Consider the following 12,432-nt stretch of genomic DNA (forward strand, 5'->3'; position numbering starts at 1 on the left):
TGTTACATGTCTCGAAATTAGAGTGACCAGGCATTCAGTATTGTCTGCTAGTTCCAATTCAAAATAGTTTATTCTGTGTCTCCATAAGCACTTTTATGATTAACATTTCAAAGCATACAAAAATGACACACACTTTAGCTCCTTAAATTGAGTAGTGCCATAACATGAAGGAAGTCCTCTCCCTTGAGAAACAATTACGGGGATCCTGAGTTCACCATGGAACACAGAGGACCAGAAGGAATTGAAATAATTACATCATGGTGAGGAGCATCACAAAAGCATCTTAGAATTGGAGGACCTGGGTTCAAATCTCTATGGCCTTGTTACTTACTGTGGCTTTGTTTGTTGATCTGTTGTTTGGGAAAACCTACTTCTGCCTTAGGGGGTTATTATGGGCATTGTCTAAAAATGTGGATAAAAGAACAGAGCCTCAGGACACCTAGGTGACTCAGTTGGTTAAACATTAAGCTCCAGACTTTTCTGATTTCCCCTCAGATCAGGATCCCAGGGTGTGAGATCCAGCCTGGGGATGGCTCCACACTGAGCTTGGAGCCTGCTTAAGACTCTCTCTCTCTCTCTCTCTCTCTCTCTCTCTCTCTTTCTCTTTCTGTGCCTCTCCCACGTTTGTATGCACACTCTCTCTCCCTAAAATAAAATTTTTAAAAATTTTTAAAAAAAGAAGAAGAGTGCCCTTCACACAGTCAATGCAAACCTATAGCTATAATTTATTTGCTGGAATGAAATAATTTCAAATTTATAAAGAACTTAAGAGGCTCATTCACCAAAGAATATGATACAATTTTTCAGAAAGCTTTCTGCAATCCCATTACAAAAATAGAGTCCCTTCCCAACTCCGTCCCCACCCACTATCACCTGACACAGGTGAAATACTACCTGATTCAGAAGAAATTAAATGTTTTAACCCCATTTAGTACCGCGTTCTTTCTATGTTAATGCTAACAAACATGCCCACTTTTTAAAAACATTTTTTAAGTGTTCAGGAGCGGTTGGCAGGCTCCGATAGAAATGATAGTCTGCTTCTCTACGGGGTTAAATCCTCAGTATCCTAATAACCCCTCTCCTCACCACATAAAATCTTGCAACTAACCCCAACCCCTGGCAGTTACAGACGCATTCTATCTAAGACTCTTTTATGAATTCAGACCTAGGCAGCTAGAAGCACCCACATTGAAATCGGGTCTGCGGATACCTTCCGTGCTGAAGCGAAGCCTTTACAGAGTGTTTCAATAGCCGAAGGGCTACTGTCATGCTTGTTAGCGTCTTGCTCCAGTACACAGAAAAATTGATTCTTTTAGCAGGTCAAATTATTTTTGTATTTTTCTTTTTTCATGCACAGTAACTCCATTCTTTTACCTGGTCAGTTCCTTTAAGAAAGATTCAGTTAGGGGAGCTGCATCTTATTATCTTCTGCCACCAATGCATAGTGCAAAGACAGTTTAATTCTTAAGGAGAGAATCATTTAAGTGTGACCTATTGTATTAGTCTGGATGCTTTTCCTATTAAGCACAGGGAAGTTAAAGAGGTCTTTAATTTGTCTAAACCACATTGCCAATTTACATTGAACTTGAAGAGCCCATTGCCTTTCCAATCAGCTCAACCATTCCTAGATAGTCTAAGGTGAATTTTAAATAATACAAAATCTTTTGGTAATGTCTCTAAAAATGATGGCTACACTAATAAAATAGCTCATAGGAAGAGTGTCACACAGCTGAAATGACTGCAAAATTGTACACTATTTGCCTGAAAAACATCCCACCTGAATAGAATTCTTAGCACTGGACTTCAGCACTGGTCTATGTTCATTCATTAACAGTTTTATTGAGGTTGTCCAAATACATAATAGCAGTATAACTCCAGCACTACGGCCTATAGAATAGAGGTTTGAGGCAAAACTATAGTCTTCTGCTGGATAGATTTGTTATTATCAACTCTAAAAAGAAAACAATGAAACTCACTTGGAAAAGGAGTGTTAGAGATGCAAATGATAGCAGATGTAGAATTTATCTGCCAGAGGCCATAACTGGCCCCTCGAAATGTAGGACGGTGAACAGAAAGACGGTGAATAATAAATATGTGGTATTAACAATTCTACATAATAAATAATGCACAAAAAATAATAAAAATAATAGTAATCCAATGCTTACTATGAAAGATGTTTTATCAACATTATCTTACTGAATCTTCAACATGCCCAGGCAGTATATATTATATCTTTTCCCATTGGAAAGTGAGTCTCAGAGACATTTCAGTTGCCCAAAGTTCCAAAGATAGGAAGCAGCAAAGCTGAGATTCCAGCCCCTTTGACATCAATGTCCATGCCCATGACACGATGCCAGACTGCCAGGCTTCTGATGAGTGTGAGCTCTGGGATCTGGGTGGCAGTAACCGGGACTTCTGTTTGCAAACAGTGACAGTGGTAGGCTAGATCAAAAGTGGTACATGGCCCTAAATCGTATGTCTAATAACCACCATGAGGCTTCATCCAGCATGATCCTGAAACAATTTGTCAGGTATGTTTCTTGGCCAAGCAGCACCTTGTTGCATTGGGCTTTACAGCAATTTTCCATAGTGCATTCTTTTGATTTGGATCTTTTGTGACTGAGATTAACATGAAAAACATATTTAAAACAAAATTGTTTTGTAAGGTTTTGCGTTTCTTTTTTAAAGCCTCTGTGGGCCCAAAGCCCGCCTTTTACCAGCTGCTCAGGTGTTGTTTTATATTATCATTCAGCTTGTTCTGATACAGGTGGGGTGAATTGTTGGACAAACATTCACGAGGAACCCCAAAATGGTTTCTGCTTTGAGTGATCCATTTGTGAAATCTTCCTATGCAAAAGACAATTCTGTGAGACTTCAGTCAGAACAATTCCAAGCCAAGGAGGGCCTTGGCCAAATGGGTGGCTGCCATTTGAACATCCGACTCTTGATTTCAGCTCAGGTCCTGATCTCATGGTTGGTGAGACTGAGTCCTGTGTAGGTCTCTGCACTGACAGCACAGAGTCTGCTTGGGATTCCTTCTCTCTCTTTCCCTCTCTCTCTCTCTTAAAATAAATAAACAAACCTTTAAAAAAAAAAAAAACAATTCTGAGCCAAGACTTGATAGAAATACTTCATTTTATCTTTTATTCTCCCCCAAAACTACAGGTAGCCTTCTCTCCACTCAGGTCTGTGTTTACTTAGTGAGGCTGAGAATTGGAAGAATTACTTCTATTGCTCTGATCAAAAAATAACAAAACAATTAAAGCAAGAGCATGGTTTTTAAAAATTAACTAGGAAAGAACCCAGAAACCAGCACTGTTGTGCTTATTATATTGTAATCTATTTTTCTGCAAGCTCTAAAGCTGGCAACATTGCAGTGGGGCAGGGGTGAGGTGGGGGGGGGGGGGTCCCGATACTCAGATGTTTCTTAAGCCACGTAAATACCATCTTTGGGGTTGTTTCTTTTAGGTGCCACCCCTCTAGTTGACAGGGCAGGTGACAGTTCTCCCTAAATGGGAAACGCAATGAGTATACTTTATAATTTTAGCGTTTGAGATGATGACTAATACCCTGCATTATGGGCAACTCATGCTCATTTGGTGTTTTATGGGATGCACCCTAGGAGCTCTACAAATCTGTTCAGCTGGTGAGCCCTATTCCAGGGATATCTGAGCCCTCACTGTATGACTGTGTCCATCTTATCCTTCCAATCTCACCTAAAAGGTCAAATCCTGAGGGAGCATTCCATAGTGCCCCATTAGCTTTGGTGCCCAACTTCTCTCCATCAGAGAATGCTGTTTCTTCTTCCATAGAAACAACATGATAGCATAAGTATTGTTTGTTCTTTTATTTCTTACACTCTTTTCTTCCTCCTAGAAGGTAAGCTCTAAAGCCAGGGCCATGTCCATCTTATTCACTACCATTTACCAAGGGCCTGGAATATGGCAGGTGCTCAGTAAATCTTTTCTCCATCATTTAAAATAACATTTATAATGACACATGATACTTTTTATGCTCTTTTGTGTCTAGGTGTTATATCGACTATGTCATGTGATTCTCACAACCGCACTATGAGGCAGGCTGGGCAAATATTATCTTTGAGCACAGAAACTAAGTGGGGTAACTGAGGTCCTGGTAGTCCCACTGGGTGTAGTCTCCTCCCACATCAAATAGTACTGACATATACAACTAATAAGATAAGGCCAAAATGACGAAGTGTGTCTTCCAAGGTGAGATCATTAAAGACATTGAGGCTTCTGTCTCACCTTAGATCACTCACACTGGGGATAACAAACTGCCATGCCATGAGGACACTCAATCAGCCCTGGGAAGCCTGTGGGAAAAACTGAGGCTGCCTGTCAGCAACCTCATACCAACCATGTAAGTAGAATCTTGGAAATAGATTCTTCAGCCCCAATCCAGCCTTCAGATGACTCCAGTCCTGGATAACACCTTGGTTACTACCTTGTAAGAAAGCCTGAGCCACAACTACCCTGATAAGCTCCTGAATTCTTGATTTACCAACACTGAGATAATACATGTTTATTGTTTTAGGCTGCTAAGTTTGGGGACAAATCATTCTGTAATAATAGATAACTAAAACTCCAAGACTCAGAAATGTCAATCCTTAATCTTCTTTCTCATTTTTCCCCTTCTTTATCATCTACCCTAACCCCCTTATTTCTACCAAAGAAACTTGTGGTATGTGTGTAGTAAATATAGATGGGAATACATTGTGCCATGTGTGTTCAATATTAACCCAGTTTCTCTCACTATAGCCTCTTCTGGCTGGCAAATCATTCCATTCACATCATCTTGAAGAGAACAAAATTATAGGAAGCTACTTAAGAAAATAGGCAGCTTAGTTCTGTCAAAATCAGTGGTCTAAACTTTGTCAAGACCACAGCAACTTCTGGGCCAAGCTAAAATGTCCCTGAAAATCCTCCAAAACGTTTCCAAGTACAATAGTTATAAACTTATTTAAAGGCATTCGTGGTAGGAGGGTGGCAGGTGTTGTGGAAGTTGGGGAGATATAATTTTAATTTGCACTCTGGGCTTTTAAGGACAACTCATAATCTCATTGGAACTGATTCAAGAATCATTTGAATATTTATATAATGGAAGTCTGAACAAAGTTATATTTATTAATTAATGTGTTTTATAAAGTTGAATCTAAATTTTCCTTATAACAGGCAAGATAATCTATCATTATGCATATTTGAATACACACTGCCAGTCAGATTACCCTACCACTTACTCCCTAACCCTGCTCTCCAACACCCACAGAACAGTTCACCTAATAGTCCTTAAAAGTAAAGCCCCCTTAACATCACTTGATCTTCCCCCTTTGCTTCTCTCCATACCCTCCCCTTGCATGAATTTGCTCATGAGGGGCCCTCCAGTGGTATCTGGACCCCACTTATACTCTCTCATCTGCCTAAAAGAGAAGAAGGCCAAACCGTGTGGGCTTATGGACAATTGCTCTAGAGTGATTCCCCAGTGGTGATGGCTAACAGGCATGGAATTTTTTCTTGTTTCTGTCCTTATCACAGCCATACTTGTCACTGATGTGGGGTGAATTATATCAAAGACATGAATTTATTCTTTACAAAGTCATACTCATTCTGTCCAGTAGCAGGGATTCTCCCAGGGGTGTGTGTGTGTGTGTGTGTGTGTGTGTGTGTGTGTGTTGAGGTGCAGGGTGCCTCAGGGCCCTGGTTGCCATGTCTAACTTCACTGGAGTAATTGCCATCTCACCCCCGCTTCCATGAACTCCAGATGCCTTTTGTCCACGCTCCAGGGAGATACAGTGTCTAAGAGAAGAATCCCAACTTCCACCACTTAAACCATGTGATCTGAGATACATTATTTAATTTCTCTGAACCTCAATTCCTCATCCAGGGGCATTTTATCCTGCCTATGTGACAGGGTCTTGGAGGATTAAATAAGATTATGTACTTGAAGAATTTTTTAAATCAGAAGCAGATATAAGAAATATTTTGCAGCATTTGCATGTCTCAACAAAATTCTTATCAAGAAGGATTAGTGAATAAATGGCAGACTCTTTTGCAATAATCACTGTTGTCCTAACATACATCAAGTATGACTCTTTAGAACTACCCATCTTTAGAGACTTCAAGATAAATAACAGATAGATGATAGATTGATAGATAGAGAGATAGATGATAGATACCCAGTATCTTCAAGAGATATCTAGCTCACATTCTAGTGGAGATATAGACAATAAATGAAACACATAACTGTATAATATGTTAGATGGTGAGAAGTGCTATGAACTTGACACCAATAAAATAGTCATAAAAATGTTTCCCTGCAAACTGTGGCAAGTGTCATGGAGGAAAAGTAAAGCTGTCCTGAGACAAAAAATGGTGGCTGGGAGACTGACACCATCTGTTAGGAAGGGATAGCAATCTTAAAAAAGACCATTCTCTCCAAAGGGGTGTTGAAGTTTGAAGAAGGGGGTGGAGAGCAGGAGAGAAAAGTACTCCACACAAAGGAAGCAGCATGTGCAGTTTTCTTACCCTGAGCCATACTTAATGTCTCTGGCTGCCCTCGATTTCCTCCCTCTATTCTACGGCTGAAAATCAAGGGACTTTAATGTCTGACAGGCCTGAGTTCAAGTCTCAGTACCAATAGTGTATGGACTTGGGAGCAAGTTACTTAAACTGTTTGCTCTGGCTTTCTAATATGCAAAATGGGAATAATAACTCCTATTTCACAATGCTGTTTTAAGAACTGAATGAATAATGAACATAACAAACCCAGCACAGTATCTGGCTTTATATTTTTATAGGAAGTACTGAAAGAATGATAGCTATTCATTATTATAATACTATTATTATCATAAAAATAGTGAGAGGCTGGATAAGATTATGCCTAATTTTTCTTCCAACTATAGGATTTGATGGACCACTAGCCGTAGGTATTTGCATAGTTTCTGTTGGGAATGGGTTATTTACTGTGCGAAGGCAAAATGAAATACAGATTCTATAAGGAATATAGCTATAGGTATAGGCATCTTCTCTCTTAAATTCTAAATGTGATGCAAAGATAAAACCATCTGAAAAAAAGCATGAAAATATATTCAAGGGACATAGAGTGCTAATGTTATGTGAAAATCCAAAATACATAGTAAAACACAATATAACCAGATCATTTTCAAGGGAAGTTAAGTAGGTAGAAGAGCTTTAGCTTGTACACAATTCAAACTAAACCAGGCACTTTAAAATTTTTCTCATTACTTAACAAAAATAAAGCAATTTCAATACATAATGGCTTTTCTAAATTCAGATGCTATAATTAATCAATAATTTAGATGTGTCTTGTGGATTGATTGGAGAACTGCTTCTTGATGCCACACTTTCTACAAAATAGAAAAATGAAGGGTCAGAGCTAAAAAGGGCCTTCAGAGACCATGTGATGTCATGCCTTGTATAGGATGAGGAAACTGAGATCCTAGTTGTAAAGGGACTTGCCTTTACCAGAATGCAATTTTTAATGTTCTTTGTGCTTCTTTTTTTTTTTTTTTAATTTTTTTTTAACATTTATTTATTTTTGAGACAGAGAGAGACAGAGCATGAACGGGGGAGGGTCACAGACAGAGGGAGACACAGAATCTGAAACAGTCTCCAGGCTCTGAGCTGTCAGCACAGAGCCCGACGCGGGGCTCGATCCCACAGACCGTGAGATCATGACCTGAGCTGAAGTCGGACACTTAACCGACCAAGCCACCCAGGCGCCCCTCTTTGTGCTTCTTTAACCACATCATCCTTAAACCACAAAGCCCCCAGTGGTGTAAGATCTTCAACTATGCTGCATCAAAAAATGAAGTCCTATACATTTGTAAAGCTAAATGTAGAAAGAACAAATGAAAGGCCACAGTTAAGAAATATCTTTGGATATAGGAATGATTAAAAACAATTTCAATCACAATAAAAACGATTCTTCTAGTTTACTACAAGCTGGCTATCGAGTGAATTCCTCTAAAAGCTTGTCTGGGGAGAAATGAAAGGGTTAAGTTTGTGAAGCACTTCATTTTTCAGCCACTAGCTGTGGTATCCTGGGTAATTACTGCAGCTTACCTGAGACCACACCTTAGATAAACCTGTAATGCTGGAGTTTTCTGCAAACATCTTCTCTCCTGCAAGCTGTGGCTTGTCTCTTTCATATATTTGTCCTATGTTTTCAACTCGATTTTCCAGTGGCTAGTTTATACTTGGTTGAGCCAACAAATCAGGGTCTGTTGATTTAGCTTCATATGGTCTTGGTGCTGGCATGAGACAACCGTGCCGGCTATGTGGTAACGAATACAGTCAGGCCAGATGAATTATTTTCCTACTAGAGAAATAAAGTTAAAAAAAAAAAAAAAAAAGAGGATGAACTGGTTCAGGTAAAGGTTATGATTTCATTTCCCTCATTTAATTCATTGTTTTTAAAAATACTATAGGCTTTGCTTGCGACTGAAATTTCATTCTCATTTCACTTCTTAAATGAGCATTTAACTGAGCATTTCTCATGTTAAGAAATTCTGTTTTGTCCACAGAGCCCAGTATAAGAACAATCTAAGCACAAGGTAGGTACTCAGTGTGGCAAAGGAAAGCATGTCCTTGAGGAAGCCAGTTCTTCCTCATGGTGTTCTATGGAAAGTGCAATGACAGTACAGAACCATTTTTAGGTCATATCCGTCTATAAAGAGTACAAAGCAAAGTAGTTTGTGTTTTAAGTTTTCGTGGTTCCCAACTACAAGGTGCTTCTGGAACCTGCATTTCTCTTTGAGAAAAAAAGACTCATGACATCTAGGTCAATGGGGGCGTATCTTTTCTCCTTTGTAAAGAGAAATGGTATTTTCTTCTCTCCATCTCCCTGCACCTCATCACCACCACCACCATTGCCACCGGACCTAGGAGACAATGCAGTGAAAACTCACAGACTAAGCCCAAAATGTCTCTTCAAAATTTTCAGAGTACAAGAATGGTAGTATTACTTTCTTAGTTCTGCATGTAAGATTAAAAAAAAAAAAAAAATAGGCCGAAGATATGGGCATTTGAAATGATATGCTCAAAGTCTTAGAAGAAGCTCACGGTGATGGGATTATCACCCAGGTCGACCACTCTTCTGATACCCTCACCCACTTATTGCCTGATCGTCAATGTCAATAGCGCCCAACAGCACTTCTTGAACACACATTAGTGGAATTACTTTAACCAAATAGTTTGATCACTGCCTAGCTACCTAACATTGGGGAAATAGAAATTTTGACTGAGGGGAGGGGCCCTGGGTGGCTCAGTCAGTTGAGCACCCAACTTAGGCTCAGGTCATGATCTCACAGTTTGTGAGTTTGAGCCTGTCTCTCTCTCTCCAAAAATAAAAACAAAATAAAATAAAATAAAAAGAAATTTTGATTGGGCTGGAATGGAAGGAAGACTCACTTTTGAACTAGAAGATTTGGGGAAGGGGAGCAGTAGAGGAAGGAAAATGTGTTTATCAACGTTTTTATTTTTTAATTTTAAAAATATTAAATGTGTAAAGCAACAAGTACTATAATCCAAAAATATATAGTTTTTAAAGTGAATATCAAAAAAAAGAATAAAAAAAATAAAGTGAATATCATCCCTCTTGCCTCCAACATTAGTTAGTATTAACGGGCTGGTGCATATCTTTTTAGTTTTTTAAAAGACCACAAAAATATGTATATATAGAGAATAGTGGAAGTGAAGGAAGTCAGGTGGGAAGAAAAGGATTTAGGTTTAGGGAAAAGGATGGGAGAGTCACCACCCCCCCAACAACTTGCCCTCAAACTGGCCTCAAGCATGACTAAGATGATAATTCTATGTTGGGAAGGCAGCAATTTCAGTTTTCTAGGTTAGCCTCATTTCCCCACTTACCCTGGTATAGGCTCATGAAATCTGTACTCTCCATTTAAGCCCATTTTCTCCCTATCTAATCTGTTTTCCCCTACTCCCTATTCCCACCCCATTCCACACATTCACCTACTACTGCCCTACACTACCCATGAAGACATAAAACCAGAAGGTACAAGTGATAAAAGATGGCTCTCATGCTGTTATTCTCTGAGGAAAAGAAAGAAAAAGAAAAAAAAAAAAAAGACTGTTGGAGCCATCTGCCTCCCTCAGACCTTGGCATACTGGTCTCCTGAAATCAAAATGGCTCCAAAAGTGGAATGGATGGGTACTTTGCAGGCCAAATGCCTCTGGCGGTGATTCAGGTTCTGGTGGGAACTAGAGCTTTGATATTGTTGTCATGTCTTAAAGGTCAGCTTGAGGTTGTTGGTCACTGAATTGGAGTCCACTTTTGGAAAAGTTAATGGAAGTCTGGGATATGGGCTAGTTTCAGGCTGGGCAGCCATAGTCCTGCCTCCACTCCTCTATACACACACATATACATGTTCAAATAATTTGCCTCCCCAGTGAAGCTTCTTCATACAGATCCAGCCAGAGCAAGGGCTGCCCTCATGTAAAACACCATTTAAAAGTTCAGTCCATCTGCCAAGTGTTGAGCAACCACTGGAAGCCATAGTTCTAACATAGCAGGTTGGTCAAGGATAGGGTCAGGGAAATGAAGTAAGCTGTGAACTCATGACAATATCCTGGAAAACCCAGACTGTATACTTAAGCTTGGAGGGAAGCTGTCAGCTAAGACTGATGTTGACTTTTTAAGGACATGAATGATAACATGCCCCCTGAACTTTACCCTTCTGTCAGTTAAACTTCCACTATTCTTACTGGCATATAGTTGGTGCCAGAACAAGGCAAGCCAATGCCCTTTGAGAAGTGCTGTGCTAGAATCGTATAAAGAAGGGAAATCTTTCCATAGTGACCCAAGAAGTTCCAGACTACATTGTATATTACACACTGGAGCACAGCAGAGAGCTACATGAGCAATGGTTGACATGGTCTTCTACTTCTGTCTCGCGCTGATTTGAATGATATCTGGAGGCTTTTCTTAACAGTATTATAACTGCTTTTATTTATTACCGCTTCATGTGTGCCTGACCCTGTGCTCCGCACTTTATGGACATTATCTGATTCTTTCTATCAGCCTTTGGAAACTATTTCAGAATTTGTCCATGAAGTCAAGAAAAGGTTCTTTAGAGCTTAGCTTTGCAAATCTGGGTGAATACTTTGTAAAAATTAAACCACTCTTCTTTTTTTTTTTTTTTAATTTTTATTTTTGTTGAAGTGTAATTAACACACAGTGTTGTCTTGGTTTCAGGTGTACAACATACTGATACAACAATTCCATATATTACACAGTGCTCACCCAATAAGTGTAGCCACCATCTGTCACCAATGTTATTACAATATTATTGACCGTATTCTCTGCGCTGTACGTTTCATCCTGTGACGTATTTATTTTATAACTGAAAGTTTGTAACTCTTAATCCCCTTTATCTATTTCATCCATCTCCTCACCAATCTCCCCTCTGGCAACCATCAGTTTGTTTTCTGTATTTAAGAGTCTTTTTTTTTTTTTTAAACCACTCTTCTTATTTTAAAATCAGTTATGTATTCCAGCCTCTACTCTAAGTAATAAACTAGGTACTGGTACATCATATTCACTTTTTGACAATCATTTGACTTTGAAGACCCAGGCCTTGCCAACTCTCCCAAGGCCAACCTGAAAGAACAAAGTATACTGTGAGTAAAGACATTCCATTAAGGAAGGCAAGGAGATCAAAGTACTAATGATACACAATGATTCGTTATGTTATTTAAAAATAATAATCATAATAATTAGAAATATTAAGCTCTAATAGTGAATGGATGTTGAGCTAAGAACATGTGACATAACCATTTTCATCATGGAATGACTTTCAAAAAGCAAACAAAACTATTTTCTGAAAACACAGCAAATACCTAAAAATACTTATAAACAACTGATGGTTTTCATTTGGACAGTACTTTATTTCTGGCATTTTTATTTCCTAGCAGAGTATAATAAAATTTTCCAACTAACTTTTGGGCATTTGTCACATCAGGTCATGGGGTTGGGACCACTCCTGGTGGGCATCTCAATACTGTCCGTCAAGCAGAGTTTCTACCCTCAGAAATAATCTCTTGAACCCACCTTCTTCTTAAATGCCAACCAATAAAAAGAACAACCTGGGCAGTCTCCACACTTTATATTAAGTTCCCTCCAAAACGGCATTTGAACCTGCCCCCTGCATTACATAAAGAAACCGAACTTGTTAAAGATCCTTACTTACCAGGCTGCTAGGGTCTATGCTTCCTTTTAGTATAGTCTGCCATCCAAACTCTCAAAAATTTTAACTGCTTCTTGCCTTCCCTCTCAATCCAAATGTGTGGAGTTTTATCATAAAAGTGAAATGAGAGAAACAGAACTCATCCCGGGATAGAAAGGTTGTCACTTCTACCTATTATACCAGAGTTC

The sequence above is a fragment of the Panthera pardus genome, unplaced genomic scaffold (assembly GCF_024362965.1).
Source record: "Panthera pardus isolate Hobbes unplaced genomic scaffold, ASM2436296v1 HiC_scaffold_16, whole genome shotgun sequence".
NCBI lineage: Eukaryota > Metazoa > Chordata > Mammalia > Carnivora > Felidae > Panthera > Panthera pardus.